At 40.4% G+C, this 20,862-nt stretch overlaps 1 protein-coding gene across 2 annotated transcripts in view; it reads left to right on the top strand.

Annotated features, from left to right (window-relative positions):
• CDK14 (cyclin dependent kinase 14) overlaps window positions 1–18,294 on the top strand; it is a 530,833-nt gene extending 512,539 nt beyond the window's left edge. For both annotated transcript variants that reach the window (XM_075922396.2, XM_014569231.3), the window contains one exon: window positions 14,041–18,294. The gene's annotated coding sequence lies outside the window, so the exon portion shown is untranslated. The remainder of the gene's footprint in view (window positions 1–14,040) is intronic.
• Window positions 18,295–20,862: the final 2,568 nt, after the last annotated feature.

The following is a 20,862-nucleotide window of genomic DNA, read 5'->3' as shown; positions in this document are numbered from 1 at the left end:
GGTACTGCAAGACCATTCACTGTTTAAGTGTTTTCAGTTACAGACTAGCACGGCTACCCCTCTGAGGCTTTTATTAGGCAATGTTCTTTCGTCAAAGAACGTGCCAATGCTTTTCAGTTCAGTTCTACTCTAATAGCCCTTTTCCATTATGCAACCAATTTTTGCCCTTAAGGAAAAACAAACTACACTCTATTTCTGTATATCTGAAAATAATTAGTTGCTGGTGATTTGGGAAGTCAAATTTGTAGAAAGTGGAAGCCTGCAGTGAGTGGTGAACTATGAAGAATTATTTTACTTGAAGAATGAGTCTGTTAAAGTTCCCCCAGGCAGTTGTTCCTTGTTGTTTTGTTTAGGCTATCTAGTGCACCTAAGAATTTTCCCATCTCTTCTCTGATATTCCACACCTCCAAAGTTCAACCAAGTAGCAGCCAAAGCATTGTAGGCAGTGTGCCGCTGAACTACTAGATCAGCAGTGGGCAACCTAGTCTACTGAGTGGGCCACATGAGTGGTCCTCCTTCAACTCAGTGGGCCACAAGGTGGTTGTAAGTGAGATGGTCTCCAGGGATAGGGTGGTTTTGCTAACTGCTCTTGTGTACCTAGAATTTGTGGTGCTCATTGAACTATAGCAGCACTTTGGTTTGATGCAGAGGGAGCACATGACTCTCACAGTCACTGCTGTGTGCAATCAGTATGCACCTCACCAAGGACAATACACAATATATTCAGTTTTAAGGATATGAACATACATGTACTAATTTCTATTAATCACACACAGTTCCACTGTTAGCAAACTCACAATTGTCGGACAGAAGGTCGTGGCCTTTTTTTTTCCCCCACGTGCAGAGGCGTTCACAATGCATTTGCCTGTAGGAACACATTCAACTTCTAATTGCAACGAGTAACATAGTGGGGACGCCTTATCCACTCCCTTTCACTGATTGTTTTCTACACCTATATTTATACTTGGTCGTTCTATTAATATCTACCAATAGATTACATATAGTGTAAGATATCAATTATGCCCAAATTTAGGGTACATCCACTTTCTCAGGATGTTGCAAAACTATGTGCTTGGTTGACAATATCTGGATTTTTTTTGCCTATCAAAGATAGAATGTACCAATACCAGGTTGCTCCTGATCATTTTGGCATGGTGTCACTGTACTATACTGAATATGCATGATTGTGCAAAACATTCCTGCCTCTCAAAGCTTCCCCCCAGCCTTGCCTGCGTGCTACGTGCACCAGAATTGACACACGTCTGGGTTCTGCTTTGTTAGAGATCCATACTTTGGACAGGGCAGACTTTTTTTGGTCAAGGCAAGGCTGTCCTGGCTCCCTTCCACCTATGTGGATGGAAACCAGTGGAAACTGGCAAACCTTTGTTTGGCCAACAGTAAACAAAATGTCTTGTGGGCCACACATAAAACTCTGATGCGCTGCAGAGCCACAGGTTGTCCGCCACTAAACTAGATCTTTCGTCTTTGTATTCTATTATATACAACCCATTTCTGAATAGCATGCTCTACAGGAAAGACTTTCATAAAAAATTCCACCTTGGTTTTTAAGTTGTTCTAGTTAAGCATCAGTATTAATATCACATTGGTATACATGTGGGCAGGTTCCATCTTTTATGATTATGTATTTGTTTTACAGCAATACATAGGTGCCCCACTGAAATCACAGCCCCATTGAGTTAGGCACTATGTACAAACACATCTTAGAGAAATGGGTTGTGGTTTCTGATCACAGATTCTGGAAGACAATCTTGCATTAGTTTATATGTAGATGGTTCCCTTTGGCAGGTTTTCTTTGCAAATATAAGGCTTAGCCATCTAATTACTGCAGTCCTGAGGAGACTGCCTCCAAGCTTGGCAAGCTCTTTGGAAGCTATGGGTTCTGTTCCATAGTTTTACTACGCAACTGTGGGGATACATGCCTGAGAGTGAGTTTTTTACCACTGGTTTTATTGGGCCCAAACTCAGAGGCGACAAGCCAACAAATCATTGTAAGTGTCATGCCTGGGGAGAGAGGGGGGTTGACAGTCAGAGCTGAAATAGGAAAAACAAACTGGAGGGTATAAGAATTTGTAAGAATGTGGCCCTTTATTGTCTGGTTTGAAAAGCTCATTTCTGTAGTTTTGACATGTTTCAAAATCTTGGTGTCTGAGCTATTAAGCTTCTTTCTTTTTTAAAATACAGTTCATATGGTTTCGCTTGCAAACTATTTTGAACTCACTAAGACTACTATTTTTGTAGTTCTTCTGTCTGAGGTATTAACTTTTCCCGAGCTTGCTTGTAGAGGACTCAAAGACTGGAAGAGGTATAGTAGATTCCTTCCTGGCCATTTTTCATGTGAAGCCTTATTCAAATGGTAATTGAAAAAGGCTTTGTGGACTTTGTTCTCTTCTCAAAGAAAAAAATACAGCTGTGGCCAGTTTGGGATAGTAGAGAATTTTTTCTCAAAAGCTCACAGAAAAACTAGTTTGGAAGTTACGACAGCCACCCAAAGGTTAAAAGGTCAACTACAAACTATGTTGCCAAATATTAGTAGAAACAAAAATAGTGAATAAAATGCTACAGTAAAAAGCAAGTAATTTACTGTTTTTTTGTTTTGTCCAGTAACAAATGTACAAGAGTTGGTTAAAATATTTTTGAAAGATCTGTGTACAAGGTATTCTATCGAGTGCAAAAATCCCCTGAATTTGTTGTTCTAAGAGAATAGTTATGTTACTGTAGCACCTAGATGTCCCAGGTAGATATCAAGCCTCCATTGTAATAAGTACTATACAGAATCAAGCTACAGCTTCTGGATTCAGATTTCTGACAACCTAAAAGTTAAAGGACGTCAAGGACTTTAATCTGGACCATTATAATGCAGTTTCAAAATTTGTAGTCTGATGTGGGTTAGAATTTCAAACACTTCTTCCAAAGTTTGCTATTCAGAGCGAGGATTTGTCTCATTATTATTGTTATAAAATGTGAGCACCTGGAATTCACAGGATATCATCAAGACTCCATTGTTTTAGGTACTGTATACCGCACAGTAAGAGGCAGATTCCTACCCAGTGAGTTCATAACCTAAACAAACAAAACTGACATACACAGAAGTTATCTTGCCCAAGATCATGCATCTATTCAGGGCCTGAGTCAAGAATAGAATTCAGGTCTTTTGACTCGCAATTTAATGGCCTATCCACTGCAGCATTCTCGTAGGCCCCTCATCCTTGGTGGCTATGGTTGCCAAGTGTCTGCTTTTCACCTGGAATGCCCAGTCAAAGAGGGCACTGCAGACTCAAGTCAGTACTACAGACTGAGCCGCTAAAAGTCCAGACGGTGGTGCAGTAGGGCTAAAGCAGGCTCACTGCCTGCCCTGGTTCTACACAGCTCCTGTAAGTGGCTAGCATGTCCAGCTCCTAGGTGCAGGAGCAGCCTGGGGGCTCTGTGCGCTGCCTCTGCCCTGACACCAGCTCCCTGGCTCCCATTGGCTGCAGATCCCTGCCAATCAGAAATGTATGTACAGCACCTGTGAGTGTGGGCAGCATCTTGGAGAGTCCCCTGTCCTCTCCACCTAGGAGCTGGGCATATCGGGTGCTTCCAGAAGCTGCCTGAAGTAAATGTCACATGTCCAGAGCCCACACTCCTCACCATTTCCTGTGCCTCAACCCAATACCCTAGACCTGAGCCCTCTGTTGCATGCTGAACCTCTTCAGCCCCATCCCGCATCAATAGCCAGAGCCCACTCCCCCTTTTGGTCTACAGCTACCATCCCCAGACTGGTGAAAGCGAGTGTGGCTTGAGGAGAGCAAGCCACAGTAGGAGGGGAATGGAGTGACCAGAGGTGGGGCCTCAAGAAAGGGAAAGACCAGGGTGTTCTGGTTTTTGCAGATAGAAAGTCAGCAACCCTATTGGTGGCTATTGCCTGTTTTCTTAAATGCATTGATATTTGTATACCGATATTTATCTCCATCTTCATACTCTTGGAGGTTTTTTCTAGTTGAGTTTATTTGTTCATTTCTGGCAACTCACTTAGCAGCTTTTTTAGTTGTTGGTACAGGTTAAAAAAAAATCTTGACCCTGAAATGATCTCCATTCAGGTGCTTGAAGTCATAAGGCTCCATGTAGGAGCACGAAGAATCCCAGGCAAAATTATTTGCAGGATCAGGAATTATGAAAAATAGGCACTGCCTACATTTATATCAATGACTAACCCGAACGAGATGAAAGACAGGTTCTGTGAAGAACTGGATTCCTTACTATCAGCTGTGAGTAGCACCAACAAGCTGATCCTGCTCGGTGACTTCAATGCAAGAAGTCAATAGCCTGGCATGGAGTCGTTGGCAGACATGGAGTGGGCAAATGTAACAGCAACAGCCTAGTCCTACTGAAGACTTGTGCAGCACACGACCTTCTTATCACCAACACAGCGTTCCACCTGCCTACCCTGAACAAGACCTCTTGGATGCACCCCCGCTCTAAGCATTGGCATCTTATCAACTATGTCATTGTCAGGAGAAAAGACAGGCAAGATGTCAGAGTGACCAAGGCCATGTGTGGTACTGATTGTTGGACAGATCACAGGCTCATTGTCTCCAAATGCATCTCCGAATTAGAATGAAGAGGCGGCCACAAGGTAGAAGCCCATAAAAAGAGTTAATGTGGCCAGGCTAAAGAACCCAAGCATAGCCTCAGCATTGACTAAGGATCTAGAAAGCAGGCTTTCCGACCTGCACCTAGCAGGCAGCGCTGCAGATGACTAAGAACTTTTCCAGAATGCTATCCACTCATCTGCACTGAATATTTTGGCACCCTTTTCGCGCAAGCAGCCCGATTCGTTCGATGAGAATGATGGGGAGATATTGTCTCTACTTGCTGAAAAGCACTGCCTTCATCGTGCACATCAGAACGATCCATCATCAGCTGCCAAGAAGAACGCCTTTGCAACTGCTCGCAGGACAGTCCAGAACAAACTGCGTAAAATGCAGTGATCAGGCAGCTGAAATTCAGGGGCATACTGACAGGAATGACCTGAAATGGTTCTATGCAGCCCTCAACACTCTCTTGAGAGCCCCCCCCTTATTAGTACAGATGGTACAACTCTGATTACAGAGAAGGCTCAGATCCTGCAGAGATGGGCTGAACATTTTGAAGACATCCTCAATCGACCGTCATTTATCAACGATGAGGCGATTGAGAGGATTCCCCAGGTTGACATCAACGGCGCCATGGATGATCCACCGGTAGTAGCCGAAGTTTCACAAGCTGCTGGCCAGCTATCCAGCGGCAAAGCTCCAGGGGCAGACGCTATACCTGCAGAGGTCTATAAAGCCGGTGGTCACGTACTCACAGAGAAGCTCACCGAGTTGTTCCAGTCTTTTTGGGAGCAAGGATCCATTCCTCAGGAACTCAAGGATGCATCCATTGTACACCTCTGTAAGAGGAAGGGCAATCGACAGGTATGTGACAATCATCGGGGAATTTTGCTGTTTTCCATCGCAGGTAAAATCCTTGCAAGAGTGATGTTAAATCGTCTGGTCACTCATCTGGAGTGTGGCCTCCTGCCAGAGTCACAATGTGGCTTTCATAAGGGCCGCGGGACTATTGACATGATCTTTGCCGCGCGCCAACTTCAGGAGAAGTATCAGGAGCAGAATCGTGAACTTTACACAACCTTTGTTGACCTCACGAAAGCCTTCGACACTGTCAGCCGACAAGGTCTGTGGAGGATCATGTCAAAGTTTGGCTGCCCCCTCCCCCAAATTCATTCAGATGGTACGCCAGTTTCATGATGGCATGATGGCCAGAGTGCTAGACGGTGGAGAATCTTCTAAGGCATTCCCAGTCACCAATGGCGTCAAACAGGGCTGTGTACTTGCACCTACACTGTTCAGAATCATGTTTACTGCTATGCTGAATGATGCCTTCCAGGACAGCGTTGCTGGAATCAGCCTTAAGTACAGAGTGGACGGGAATCTTTTCAACCTGAGGAGACTTCAGGCTATCACCAAAGTGAAAGAGACTGTTCTGAGAGACTTCTTGTTTGTCGATGATTGCGCCTTGTATGCTGGCTCTGAAGCAGAGATGCAAGTTAGTGTGGACAAGTTCTGCACAGCTTGTGACAACTTTGGACTCACCATCAACAGCAGAAAGACCGAAGTCATGTATCAGCCTGTCCCTTATGCACTGTATACAGAACCCACAATCAGTCACAGGGCGGATACTACAGGCAGTGGACCAGTTCACTTACCTCTGCAGCACTCTTTCCCATGCAGCTAACATTGACATAGAAGTCACATGCAGAATAGCGAAGACAAGTTCTGCTTTTGGTAGACTGCGCCCCACAGTATGGGAACGTTGAGGAATCAGCCAAGCAACACAACTGAAGGTCTACAGAGCCGTGGTACTCACCACCCTCCTGTATGCCTGTGAAACGTGGACTGTGTATCAGAGGAACGCAAGACAGCTTAATCACTTCCACATGACTTGTCTTCGCAGAATGTTATGCATCAGATGGCAAGACAAAATACCAGACACTGAGGTTCTCTCTAGAGCAAGTTTACCGTCAGTCCATACTCTGCTGATAAGTGCACAGACTAGATGGGCAGGTCATGTCATTCGTATGCCGGACGAACGTATACCTAAGCAGCTCCTTTTTGGGGAACTCTCTACTGGTAAACGCTCGTATGGTGGACAGAGGAAACGTTACAAAGACACACTCAAGGCCTCCCTGAAGTCGTTCAGAATTGATACAACCACCTGGGAATCGCTGGCACACAACCGCCCTGCCTGGTGCAATCTCATCCACAAGGGATGCCAAGCTCTTGAAACAAGGTGCATCTCTGAAGCACAATACAAGTGCATGCTGCGCAAGACCAAAGCTACCAGCACAATGATTGCAATGCCTACAAATGTCTGCCCGACATGTTCCAGGACATTTGGTGCCCGAATTGGCCTGATAAGTCATCTTCGGACACACTGTATTCAGTCTCAAAGCACTTAGTGGTGTTGAGGTCTTCATCGACCACGATGGACGAACAACCCCCAATTAATAGTCCTGATTTAGGATTTTTGGATGTGGTTTTAGAATATGCAGCAATATTTTCTATTTGAGACTGAAATCAGAGAGACTCATTATGAATTAGCAAGCGAACACAATAAATAAGACACCAAAGGGTAAATAAAATGCATCAGAAATGTTTAACTTATTTGACCAGTATAGTAGACTTCCGATAATCCAGAACCTATGGGACCTAGGTGGTGCTGGATTATCAGATATGCCGGACTATCAGGAGGTACTATAAGATGGTTTTATATATATACTGTATACATTATATACTGTATATAAAGTGTTCTTAGCCGTTTTTATTGTACATACTGTGTACAGTATACTGTAATGTTTTAGTTTTTTAAGCCTTTTTTACCCTTTTTGTTCAGTTCAGCTGCTGCTGCTGTTACTTTGTGACTCATTTTTTGCTGAAGCTCACTCACTAGGCTCTTGCCATTTTGATGCCGGACTATTGGATGCTGGACTATTGGAGTTTTACTGTATTATTCTGGCTATATTTAATAAATATTCTGTATAACACTGGCTGTCATATAAAGCTAGCTCCTCTTAGTTTCCAGTGTGATAAGCTGCAACTAAAGACAGCATAAAATAAATATAAGTAGATCTAGAAGGTTATGTAGCCTGTGACAGAATGGGAGGAGAGACCGTCTGTATTAAGGCATGGTCCATCTTGTGAAAAAGGCTGTGTTACTGCCCTAGTATATCTGGTAAAGGTATTAAATATTACACTTGCATATTCACATAACTTGCAACAAAAATTAGCTAAAATTGCTTTTAAAACCAATTTAGTTCAGCTGGTGCAAATTCCTGCATAGACACTCTTAAACCAACTTAGGAATGTCCACTCGGGAGTTGGCACCAGTTTAATTAAGTTCAAGGCACAGCTTTAAACTGGTGCAAGTTTGTGTATAGGCTAAGTCTGGAAAGTAAGAGCCCTCATTTCTGCACAGTTCTAATACATCTAGCCTAGAGGTGGTGAGAGACTGCCATATTTTGTCTGAATTATGGGGTGTATGTACTAGACAATTGCACAATAACATCTGCTGTAAAATAGTCCCTACCATCATTGCCAGTTTGGAAAAATCATAGTTTATTTCTAGAATCAAATAATCTATTTTAAAATAAATTTTTAATCCAGGCCTGAAGACTTGGCTCTCCAGTGCATTTCAGAAGGATGGAATAACTGGATAAAACTAAAGCCCAAGAGAAATCAATTTTGAGTAGCCTTATACTTAGCCCCAGTAAACAGTAAGCCTCAACAAACCAGCTGTATGATTTAGCCTATGAAAAAGAAACCTACAAATGAGCTGTAATGGTTACTGAAATAATCACTTATTTCACCTCTGAGCTAATGCCACCAAAGATATGAAAAGAAATTAAACAGGCAGCTCTCTGTACTGACCCTGGCGTGTGGAGAAATAGAAAGCAATACTGCAAATATTTGTTCATATAATACAACAATAGCATTTCTAAAAACTTGCTGTACTGTCAATGTGCTTGAAAAACAAGTACTTTATAATATATAAATTTTATAGATACGTATTTGTATATATGTTTTATACACATTTATGCAAACACATTCATGCATATGCATGCTACGTGTGTGTGTGTGTGTGCGTGCGTGCGTGCATCTGGACAGAGAGCTGAAATATATGTGTATGTGCCTGTATTTGAGAGGGGCAAAGCATGTATAAATGGCTGGCCTGGTTTAATTTGTCTGTTTGCTTGCATTCAGCACTTAAGGGCTTATACATTCAGTTTGCTCAAAAGAGTGATGAAGTACTTCTTGCTTATGCCTCAAATCAGAAATGCATGAAGTGCAGCTGCAGAGATAATACATTCTCCCCAAAGGCTTTGGCTGAGCAAATTAGGTGTCAATGGGGTGCCTGCGCAGGCAGTACTCTCTCTAATTAGTCTCTTGAGCCTAGTTGGTGGCCGGGATGCGATGATCTAATCAATTGGTCTGTGTCTGATGGTACGTGTAAAAATCCTACCAGGCAGAGCTGTCTCCCACAGGTCACTCACCTGCACAGCAGGAATGCTCATTTTCATTTTTCATCTCTTCCATCACATGATGCTGACAGTTGGTTTTAAGAAAACCGAATAAAAAAAAATCTAGTTCATAGGGCATGTGGGTCAAAATAAAGTTGCATTATGGGTATTTGGGGATCCAATTAATTAACATTTATAGCAAAGAGCTGTATGTAGATATACCAGCATACAAATGTTATCGATAATATATTTGCTTTAATGCCTTCATTGGTTAAGAGATGAATAAAAGATAAGCATGAAAGAAATGCATTATCTGTTAATATATAATTTTACGGCATGATAGCTGGGTATATGTATATGAACATGGAGAGGGGACTATTTTTAATGGTCTTAAATTGCCAGTATATTTCACCTTCCAGGAAATGCTGTATCCCTCAATTATTTGGTTGCATTTGTGTTTGCAACTGTATTTCTTAAGAATGAACTGTTTAAAGTGGTGCTAACAGTCAGCAGTGTAAATAGAACTGCACCCTGAGAGGGCTTTGCATGTTAAGGAGCTCCACCCAATTTTACAATTTACTCCCATAGTAACAGCACCTTGAGAAGGATGCTGAGGCTGCCAAAAGTAGCTTGTAAGGGAACCAGAGACAAATATTTTAAGGGGAAGAACTATCCTTTTATAAATTAAAAAAAAAAGAAAATCTTCAGGAAGTGTTGGCCTCTTAGTCACCCCTCCCCTTTCTATGTCTTGAGACTTAGAATTAATAGTTAAAATACAAAGCTTTTGTGTCTAGTAATAGTGTTACTGTTAATCAACAGCTGCAATGGTATACAGTTATCCATCGCTTATTTTTGTGTTGGATTAATAAATTGAAGACGAAACAGAGTGTAAGCAGTAGAGAATTTCCTACAGTTACAATTACATACAATTAAATTGCTTGATATGCATCATTAAATATTTCAGATGCATCATTGACTTGCTTATAATCTTTTATTATTTTAATAGCGACATTATGAATACCGAAACTGCCTCATCCTGCCGTGCAAAACTAAAAGTTCATTTTTAAGGCAGTCTTACATGTGAGAAGACATTTTAAGGAGATCTGAAAGAGCCCTTGTTTGCTCTTGGGAAATCATAAGTTGTAAATATTCCATTTTACAGCATATGCTTTTATAAGTAAAGCTGTGACCAGGGGCCATAAACATGATCTGCAAAATCACCAAGCGAAACTTCAATTTGTATGATGAGAAATACATAGGAAACTTTAGGGAGGTTTTTTCCTAAAATAGATGTTTTCTAATATGCAAAGGCAGAATTGCTTAGAAGCTTGTTTACTGTGCTTGGCTATCGCCTGCAAAATCCGTGTTCAGGACCAACCTCGGATGGTAGACGTTTGGTGCTTGGAGGGTGGGGGCAGCATGGATCACAATACTCTTTAGTAACACTGTTGAAATGACAGGAAACTGCATTCCAACCTGAATGCTGAAGGAAAGGTGTCTCAAAAGCACTCAGCACTAGGGATGGGAGAACTAGACTATTACAGTTGGGGGGTTTGTTGTTCAGTGCTGCAGCAGAAAAAACAAAGGAGCCTCTGTTGAGAACTTTGAACATCTACTCCACATGTTAATCACCACTGTCCATCCTTATTCCATCTTGTAACCAAAATGATGCTGTCAGTGTTTCCTGGCATCTAAATGGCAGCTTCAGCTGTTTATTATCATAAATCATTTGTACTAGCATAAGAATGGCCATTCTGGGTCAGATCAATGGTTCATCTAGCCCATTATCCTGTTTGTCAATGGTGGGTGATCCCAGATGCTTCAGAGGGAATTAACAGGGCATTGGCAAGAGATCAGTTCCCTGTCTCCCAATCCCAAGTTCTGGCAGTCACAGGCTTAGGGACACCCGGAGTATGGGGTTGCATCCCTGACCATCTTGGCTAGTAGCCATTGATGGACCAATTATTCAAGAACTTATCTAATTCTTTTTTGAACTCAATTGTTTTTTTGGCCCTGAAAACATCCTCAGGCAACAAGTTCCACCTGGTGACACTGCATTGTGTGAAGAAGTACTTCCTTATGTTTGTTTTAAACCTACCACTTATTTATGCCATTGGGTGATCCCTGGTTCTTGTCTTCTCCGCAACTGCTGTTTGTATAGGCCTGAGGAAGTTAGGATGTTCAGGCCATATTCTGTGACGTGCTGGACATCTGTTTGAGATACTGAGCACCCTCAGCTCCCATTAATGTCACTGGGAACAGGTGGGTGTTTGTCATGGCACAGGAGGAATGTGGTATCTCACAGATTTGTGCTGTTCATTAGAGAGCTGGCTGTGTCTAATCAGGTTTCTCTAAGCTTTGGTGCGCTGTGAATTTAGGTGCTTTGCAATTGGAAAGATTCAGTGTCACTGGGGAAAAAATACTGGTTCACTGTGGCAAAGAGCAGTTTGTACCCTTAGTGGAAACTTCCTTCCCTGTACTTCTGTGGAAAAATGCCACTGGACCATACTTGGTTATCCCAGATCTTGAGCATTTGAAAAGTTGCATCTGGAAAGGGGTCTTGTCTTGTGTCCCAGTCATTTTGTCACTGGTATTGGATGATGCCTGCTTTGCTTGTTGTACCAACACTTGGGCCTTCAGCATTATGTGCTTACCTCTGTAGCCTGGCCTGCTGCTCTCTGCCTGCAGTGACATTTTTAAGCAGCACAGGACCACAGCTGTCACCCACTAGGAATCAATCAGACCAAAGTTTAGGGTGCAGAATATAAACTCGAGGACCCAAGAGGCCCATCTCTCCCCACTGAATGTTGAATGGGATCTGTAAAGCTACCTGCTTTCTTAGAGGATGGTGGTGCTCTCTACTTTAGGAAAACTTGGAATTTGGGGAATATTTCCAAATGTCATCACTGAGCATTCATGGAAATTTGCACCTTCAAAATACTGTGGGGTGGGGTTTTTGGCTAATCTTATATAGGTTTAACTAGAGAGGTCTACGTCAATATGTTCTTTAAAAGGAGTTCCTGAGTTGTCAACAATAATCAGAGGCCAAGGAAAAAGGGGGATTTTCATGCGGATACTGGGAGTAAAGTGTTGGTAGGCATCCAACTAAGGTATGAGCAACAAAGGCAGTTGGAAAACAACCCACATAGGACTCAAGAAATGGTTGAACAAACTTCAGTAGTCCATAAGACACAGCCACACAGCACTCATAATACATCCTTGTTGATCTAGCTCAGGTGTGTTGTACTTTTAATGGGGAGGAAGAGGAAGACTAAGGAATGCTGGTAATGAGCCTGGCATGGATGGAGAGAGAGAAAAGTTCTAAAAGGTGGAAATTGTTTAAGCTGCTACTTAAATTGATTTTTTGAAAAATCAGACTTGTGCTTGAAGCTGCAGTTTTAATTAGTTTTTAACAAGTTTGTTTCTTTCTTGGTGATGAAGTGAGGTCCTTATCAACTGAAGTAAGTGGCATCTGCAGTTTGTTTTGTTTTGTGTTTTATGAGATTCTCATACCATCACAGCTGTACATCTGGTAAACATTTTTACTGAACTGCTGTTTTAGGTGCTGTTTTCTTCTATATCGGACTCTATCCTCCAATTGCACTTAGAAATGTAACAAGTGCCCATAGTTCAAATCTCATCAGTTAGGAAAACATGTTTGAAAATTAATATTTATTTCAACCCTGTCTTTAATTACAGAAACCCCTATCTTCTTCAGCAAAGGGCTTATACAGAAATGCATGTGAACATTTTTAAAGGTTAAAACCGCTAGTGACAAAACTTATTTCCTTCTAGTGTATCCTGTCCTTGCAGCTCTTACTCAATTAGAGCATCTCTTACAGTCAAAGGGATTTCTGATTAAGTACTTTAAGATCATGCATGCTCTATGAACGTCAATATATTGGCCCAAATAAATAGCAGAATAGTCATAAGCTATCTTTTCTGAAACAGTAATTGGGAGTGAGTTTGATAAAATGGAAATCATTGGCATGATTCAAAGAGAAAACTAGGGAAATGATTATAACATACATTGCTAGAAAAGCTTCAGAATAAAATTGAGTCTCTCTTGTGTTCTTGGGTATTTACCATTACCAGGTAGAGTTTACCGAGCTCTTAACTATGTCTACATATAAGAAAATTCCTTTTTTGGGCAAAGTCTGATGGTCTCTATTTATTAGGTAGACCAGCCTCAACTGCCAGCCCTTGGTTAGGAGAAGGAAATGGTCATGAATGCAACTTTTGGGTGCAGTGCAGAAGGAGCAGCAAAGGAAGTGAGCAGACATAGCTTATAAGCTCCAAAAGCTATACCAATAAGCAGCAGGTTCCTCTTTACCTGCTTAGGGCTTGAGCATCTGCTGCAGAGACAGCTTTCTGGTGCCATGTATACCTGGATATACATTGCAATAGGATGAGTGTGTACTCGTGGCCTCTCTGAAGATTAGGCCACTTTTATGTACATTCCTTAACAAGGATGCAGGTACCTCAGTTTAGGCACCCAATTAGAAAATTGTGGCTTTAGAGCAGTGGTCCCCAAACTGTAGGGCGCACCCTCTTAGGGAGATGAAGAGAAACATTCGGTGGGGAGGGAATTGAGCACATGGCAGGGCCCAGGCCAGCTTTTATGGGAGGAAGGTTGGGAGCACCACCCAACCTTGCTCAGCTCCAGTTTTGGCCCCAACCCCAGGTCTCAACGCTAGCAGTGGCTTCGCTCCCAGCTCCAGCTCCTGATAGTGGCTCTCACTGGAGCATGGCCAGTTCTATTGGTAGGTAAGGTGACAAAAGAAGTTTAGGGACCACTGTTTTAGGGTTGCTGTTTTGCTTGGGCACCTCATCTAAATATGTTTTGGGTTTGCAGTATTTTGGGCAGATCAGAGTAATAAAGTAATGAGGGCTGGCTTAAGGCAAAAATGTTTTCTAGGTTCAAAAATCATAAAATGATGTAGATCAAAAGACTTCTTATAATTTCTGTTGTTTCCTTACAGGATTACGCTCACCACTTTTCAGGAGGGAAACAAAACGTAATGAGGGAAACAGTGATTTGAAGGAACCATGGCCCTGTCTCCTATTTTCTCTCTGGTGGAGTTCATTCAAAAGGAAATTGAAGCTGGCCAGACCCAGTTTTCCCCTACAATTTACTTACAACCTTGCACGCGTTTGGATCCCTTGTGATTTCAGAGAACTATGTGAAGATTTAGCTTTTGCTTACTGATACATAGGATGTACTCTTTTCAGCCTTTTGTGTTTGATTTTCCACTGCAGCACAGCATCTTTGTAAAGATTTTTATGCTTTCACCAGCAAGGTCTTAAATACATTAAGACAACACATTTGGTGTTCACACCTGTTCAGTAATGTCTGTACATAAAAGCCAACAGTGGCATAAAAATGTGTGGTTTCTTTGAAAGTTGAGCATAATTTTCAACCAGTAGTGAAGCTATGTCTAGCTAGAGCAAGTCCAAGTCTTCAGATTGATTGACAAGTTCATTACCTTGCCATTTTTCCTGAAGTGTTTTTTTTACCTATTCAGAATGTTCATATCAATTTTTTTTAAACCTGAAAATAATTTCATGTTTATTTAGAAACTCAAAATGTGGCTATTCTGAGTAGGCTGCATAGCATGCCACTTTTCAAAATAGGCCTGCAATGAAGAAATAATGACACGACATCCTATACTAACAGATACAGTGAGGAATTCTATCCCCTTTGCTAATATAGATTTTTAAATACGTTTTATAGGTCTTGGCTCCATCTTTACTTACTCTTTCCACACCCTCTTTAACTTCTGGAATATTTTCTGAAAAGGAAAAACCAAAAGTGTATGAAACAGAATTGAGTTTATTTTGACATATTCTAGGGTGCAGAAATAGTATTTGCTGAATGAGCCACTAAAACAACCTTTGTTTTCCTTGTTAGAAAATAAAATGAAAAGCCACCCTGATCTAAAATGTTTGCTGTTCCACACCAAAGCACTTTCAATTATTTCTGTAGACTTTTAATCTGATTAGAGGATGCCACTATCTACCATATTTAAGTTGTTTTTGACTGTATCACTCAAATGCACAGTTGATAAATGGTACAATTATATAATTTTAAACAAGGAGACCTCTCCTTCCTTGATTGGGAAGGCAAAGCTTGAGCAGAGCTTGTGGAATATGATCGCCCTAATGTATAAGGTATAACATTTTTTAATTCAGAGAGACTGGGAATGGTGGAAATCCTGCTGTTGAGTTACAATGGTGCTTGAACAGAAGGGCTTGTTAAGCTATTTTATTCCAAGTGTAAAGTTCCTCTGCTTCCTGGATGCATCAGCTGCCAGAAAAACACTTTGGTTTAGCATTTAGTGTTTTGTTTGGAGGGAAGGGGGAACAGAGTTGGGTTTCTGCCTCTTTATAAACTCTAGCCATGTTTCTGTTGGGAACTAGGAAAGAACACCCAACAAGGCAAATCCTGGTCTGTTCAAAAGCTACCAACAGAAGTTTCCTCTTACAAACTACAGTAAATATTGTTCTGTACTTTCAAACACAGTTAAGCTGTGAAAATATATATAATAGTTGCATAGTCATTAAAACCATATGTCCCCTGTGGCATCTCTGCTGTTTAGAAACTTGTAAAAATTACATGAAAGCTACATAAATCACAATCCTATTTTAAAACTTATTTCAAATTCACTCCCGTACTTACAAGGACAGGAGGGGGGGAAATAAGCAGCAGGCCCACTGGATTTTTCAAACTTATCACAATCTAAAATTGCCTTATGTCATTAGATTTGAATTACATATTTTGTTTTATTTTAGGAGAAAAATCTTTGTACATTATCTTTGCTACTTAAATCATATGCAATTTGATGCTTAAAATTAGCTATTTTTAAAAAAATGTTTTACATTAATGCAAAACTGAAGAATTTTTCAAAATTTAAAGGTTTCAATTAGGAAAATAAGGGTAGTTTCTTAGGCATATATCTTTTATGCTGACATCTTAAGTAGGGAGTGTGAGCTATTATAGTGCTCAATAAAACATCTGGTGGTTCGCTATAGAGAATAATACCCTAAATGGTTTCCTTCAAAGGGACATAAGTGTAGCACCTTACTTATCCATGGTAAATCAAGCCTAGCATTTGCTTAAGACATGTGTATGTCACTTTCTTCTCCCATCCCTCCTTCCCCACTTTAAAATAACCATTGAAATAGTTAATGGTTATGACCAAAATGTTCAAATGTTGAGTGACTGAAATTGAATATGTGGATTTAGATTTAGGTGCCTACATGGAAAATAACTCAGGAGCTAAGTACCCCTGAAATCCCAATGGAATTTTGGACACCCAGTATTCCTGAAAATCAGGTCACTGTCTTACACACCTAACTTCAAACATGCAAGTTTGAACACGGTGGCCTGTGCTCATTAGCAGATTTCTTATTCTCTTGAGGAAGTTCTGAAATGTGAGAGTTTGTATCTACATGGAGGGGTTAACTTGTATTCAGACAGCTGAGGAAGGTTAGTAAAGGCTTTGTAAAGATCCACAAAGATCCTCAAACCCACTCAACAGCAGGAAGGGCTCAGAGTTATAGTGCAACCTCAAACATCAGTCCAAGTGCCAAAAATCTCCCTACTGCTCACTCTCCTTCCAGAGCATACTCTTCTTATCAATTTGTCACCCTACAAAACACTGGATCTGTCTTTGGAAAGCAAAACAGTCCCGCTACAGCATCCTGAAACTGGGTGTTTCCTCCATTGCTTCCTTAGGAAGGGCTGGCTGGCTGGCCAGTATCCCTCCAAACACTCTGCAGGGGCCACTGCACATGCCCACTGCTGAATTCCAAGTCTAGAAGGGTTTTCAGGGAAGCTAGAGGAGGCAAATTGGCTCTTGATGAGATGAACAGGAGCCAGGAAAGAATCCTGCCTCCTTTCAGCCGCTGTATTACATTAGGTAGCACTTCACACTCCCATGTACCAGGTTAGCTGCTGAATATTGGTCGAAACAGCCATTAATCCCTACAGCACAGACCTTTGGGAAGCTATGGGACACTATCTGCCCCTAGTCAATAAAATCATGGCTGACAGCAGCAGTGGGATACTTTCCCTTCTACCACCTTGCTGGCCCTTTGAAGATGCTTTCTGATACCAAGGGAAGGTGGTGAGTTTGCCTGAAGGAAGGGGGGCGATAACCCAGGGGAGTGGAATAGGGCCTATAAAAATGCAAAGGTATAGCCTAGCTCCATAAAGCCATTAATAGTAGGTGGAGGGATAGAGCGGATTTCTTGGAGTTCAGGTTCGCAGAACTTAGCAATACATGTTACCACTTCCTGCTGGCTTTGATCTTCAGTCCTGCTGGGTTCAGTTCATCTGTCCCACATGAACTATACCCAACAGGCAGCTGCATGGTAGGGCCCCTTACATCAGTACCCAGCTTTGGAAGGTGGGGCTTTTTGTTTTTTGTGGTTCTTTTTTTTCTTCGGAAATATTGTTTAGGATAGCAAATCTATTCATGCAGCACATGAAGACTTTAACTGCAATGTGTAGACATTGGGGTCTAGTCTTACCTTTGGTGTGAGGGAGAGCTTTACACAGGGAATTCCTGATAATGATAAAGAAGTTATAATAATCAATTCCCCACTGATTGGCGGGAGAAATACACCTCAGTGTGTTCTTGATAAGTGCACACATGACTAAACATGTTGTCAATGCTCTGTGTCATGCTTCTATACAAAATACTCATCTGTGAATATTATTGGTTTTGTAACCTTTGTTTATATAAAATGATGCTTAGGCTGTACATACTTGGGAGCAAAATACTGACATCCCATATAAATAGAAACATGTTGTATTGGCCACCTATAACAATAATCTCCTCTTCCAACATATAGGTGGACGTAACTGTATGTTACTGCCTTGCATTTTTTTCACATACACAAAAATAAAAGGATGCACTAAAAATATCCAACCCAAAAAATGCATTTTGACCGTGCTACATACAAAATCCCTACTCCCCAACTTCAGTTGGGCTTTTTGTATGATGCACTAAGAGGCATTCTTTTTAACGGGGGTTTTTGGTACATGAGAACAATGTTAATATAATTAAATATATATATACTTCAGAACAGCAGCATAGTACTCAGTACAGTAAAATGAATGTGACATTTGTTACAATTTGTAATTTGTCTGTATTATGAAAGATGTAATGGTTTGTCAGCTGTAACTGTTTTCTTGTAACATGATACTGAATAAAGTGTAGCAGAATCTCTCTATTCTCTTTGGTGTTTGCTGTGTAGAACTACTATATGGTACAAAATTTCAGGATCACGTTAATATTCAAAGAACATGACTAAAGATTGACTCATTGGCGCAGGAGCCCTGGGGATTATGCTAGAAAGGATGGCCAAATGTCTAAATATTTGTGCTGGTTTTGATGCTTCTCTGGAATATGTACTTGCTGTGGAGACTTTTCTGTTACCAAGACAATGCATATTATGCTATGCTACAATTCCAGAGGAGAAGGGTCCCACATTTCTAGTAATGTGCAATCCTGAGTCTAGCTGCTAACAAAAATTTGATATGAATGTATCCATTCTGTTTAAAATGTAGATCCTTTAGTGGAGCATTATGTAAGCAGGTCAGGGGATCCCTGGGAAGCTGGCACTTTGTGATAAGATGGAGTCTTTTTAATAATCACTACATGTGCAGATGTTTCCCTTTCTCTGCAAACCGTCCAATAGAGCCCCTCTCTAGTAGCAAAAATATGATGGATCTCAACTGGATTCAGAGGTCACCTATAGAAATGTTCTTTGAGTTATAAAACTGAAAATAATGATATTTTAGAGAAAGGAAACTACAGCAAAAAGGAGTCTGTAAATGATGAGTTGAAGAGTCTTTAGACTCTGATTCAGCCAAGCACTTAAGCACACACTTAGCTTTAAGCACATAATTAAACCTTTGAAATCAATGGGATGTAATCACATGCTTAATTTTAAAATTAAGCATGTGCTTAAATGTTTTGCTGAATGTTGGCATTAATGAAGTAAATTTTAAACATTTTATTTTACTTTTAATTTCCTGTTCTACAATACTCTGCTGAATTCTGGATGGGGTAATAGTGTACAAAAAACATTTTTTTAAGTCAATTACAAGGTGATACTATCTATAAAGGGCAAACAAAATGCAATAAAGACAGTTAAAATTAGATTAATTTATACTTTATATTGTGTTAATGGCCTGGGTAGGTGATGATTTGTGTTGGGGTTTTTGTTATGAATATGACAATAAACCTATTCATGGAATGCTTCCCTTTAAAAATGACCCATTTTAAGTGGCAATAGGCTGTTTCCTAGAAAAAGAAATATGAGCAAAAATGGTCCCATTTTTAGAGCTGGTGTTTATATTAAAAATACACCCAAAATATAGTTTTGCATGTAATGTGAAAATTAGTATTTCATCAAACATGAAACATAAAGGCTGTGTCTACATTGGCAAGATTTTGCGCAAAATCTTGCCGCCTGTCTACACTGGTTACGAGTATTTGCGCAAGAACAATGACGTTGTAATGTACAAAATCAGTGCTTCTTGCGCAAATACTCTGAAGCTCCTGCTCAGGGATAAGTCCTCTTGCACAGGTGTTCTTGCACAAGAGGCCAGTGTAGACAGGTAACATCAATTTCTTGCTCAAGAAAGCCCAATGGCTAAAATGGCCATCGGAGCTTTCTTGCGCAAGAGAGCGTCTACACTGGCACGGATGCTTTTGCGCAAAAGCAAATCTTTTGCGCAAAGGCACATGCCAGTATAGATGTCTTGGGCAAATACTTTTAACGGAAAAACTCTTCCGTTAAAAGTATTTGCGCAAAATCATGCCAGTGTAGACGCAGCCAAAGTGAACTTCAGGATGCTACAAACTCCCGTGAAATGAGTGTGACAATTCTTTGCAAAATTATTCATAGCGAAAACTGAATTTTTCCTAACTTTATTAAGACACTTGGTCTGATTTATCACTGCATTATGCCAGTTTTACAATTATTGAACTTCATGCTTATACTTTGTTCCATAACAAAGTCATCCAAGCTTTCAAATGATGATGCGCTTTAGCATGCAATATGCAAAAATTTATGGCCCATAGAGACACACCTCAACACTGTACCATGGTGTTCCTTTATTAATAATAATAATAATAATAATAATTCACTGGAGGGTTATAACTGAAGTTTTTCTAGTTTTCTGCAGCCATCATCTTTCTACACTCCACTTCAAGCCAAAGAATGCTAAATAGATGAACATACTTTCACAAACATCAATGCCTGAAAGAAAAGATGGTCAGAACTTTTTTGACAATGAAAATTTGCCAAAATATGCTGTTTTGATCAAGTTTTCATCTAGAGAGTAAGGGGGAAACTTCATAAAAATCTTTTAATAAAATCAGTACAGAAACACAGTAAACACAAGAAAATAAATTACAAATTCAAAAATAATTGCTTATCCTAAACAGTATAAAGTGCATTTTCTGTAGTCACCACTGAATATATTGATCCAAAACACTTATGAGAGTATAATACCTAAACAACAATGAAGGCATACACAATTAAAAATGTAAAAGAACTGAAGAATATAGCCAATTCTAGTACCAAATACCTTATGCAACCAATTTTTTTAATGGCCATCTTTGCTTGACCCAAAATAAAGTTTGCAAGACTCTATTTGTGAACCTATACTTAAAAGTAAAAATAAATACAGGAGAAAAATCAAGGGACAATAACCATAAAATAACCTTCAGTGAAACAAATTATGGTAGTAACCTGAACCACATAAAAAAAAAAGTCTCCTACAT

Source organism: Pelodiscus sinensis, chromosome 2, assembly GCF_052426305.1.
Source record: "Pelodiscus sinensis isolate ZL-2025 chromosome 2, ASM5242630v1, whole genome shotgun sequence".
Taxonomy (NCBI): Eukaryota; Metazoa; Chordata; order Testudines; family Trionychidae; genus Pelodiscus; species Pelodiscus sinensis.
The sequence above is the reverse complement of the archived record's forward strand: the minus strand, read 5'-3'. Positions and strand labels throughout refer to the sequence as shown.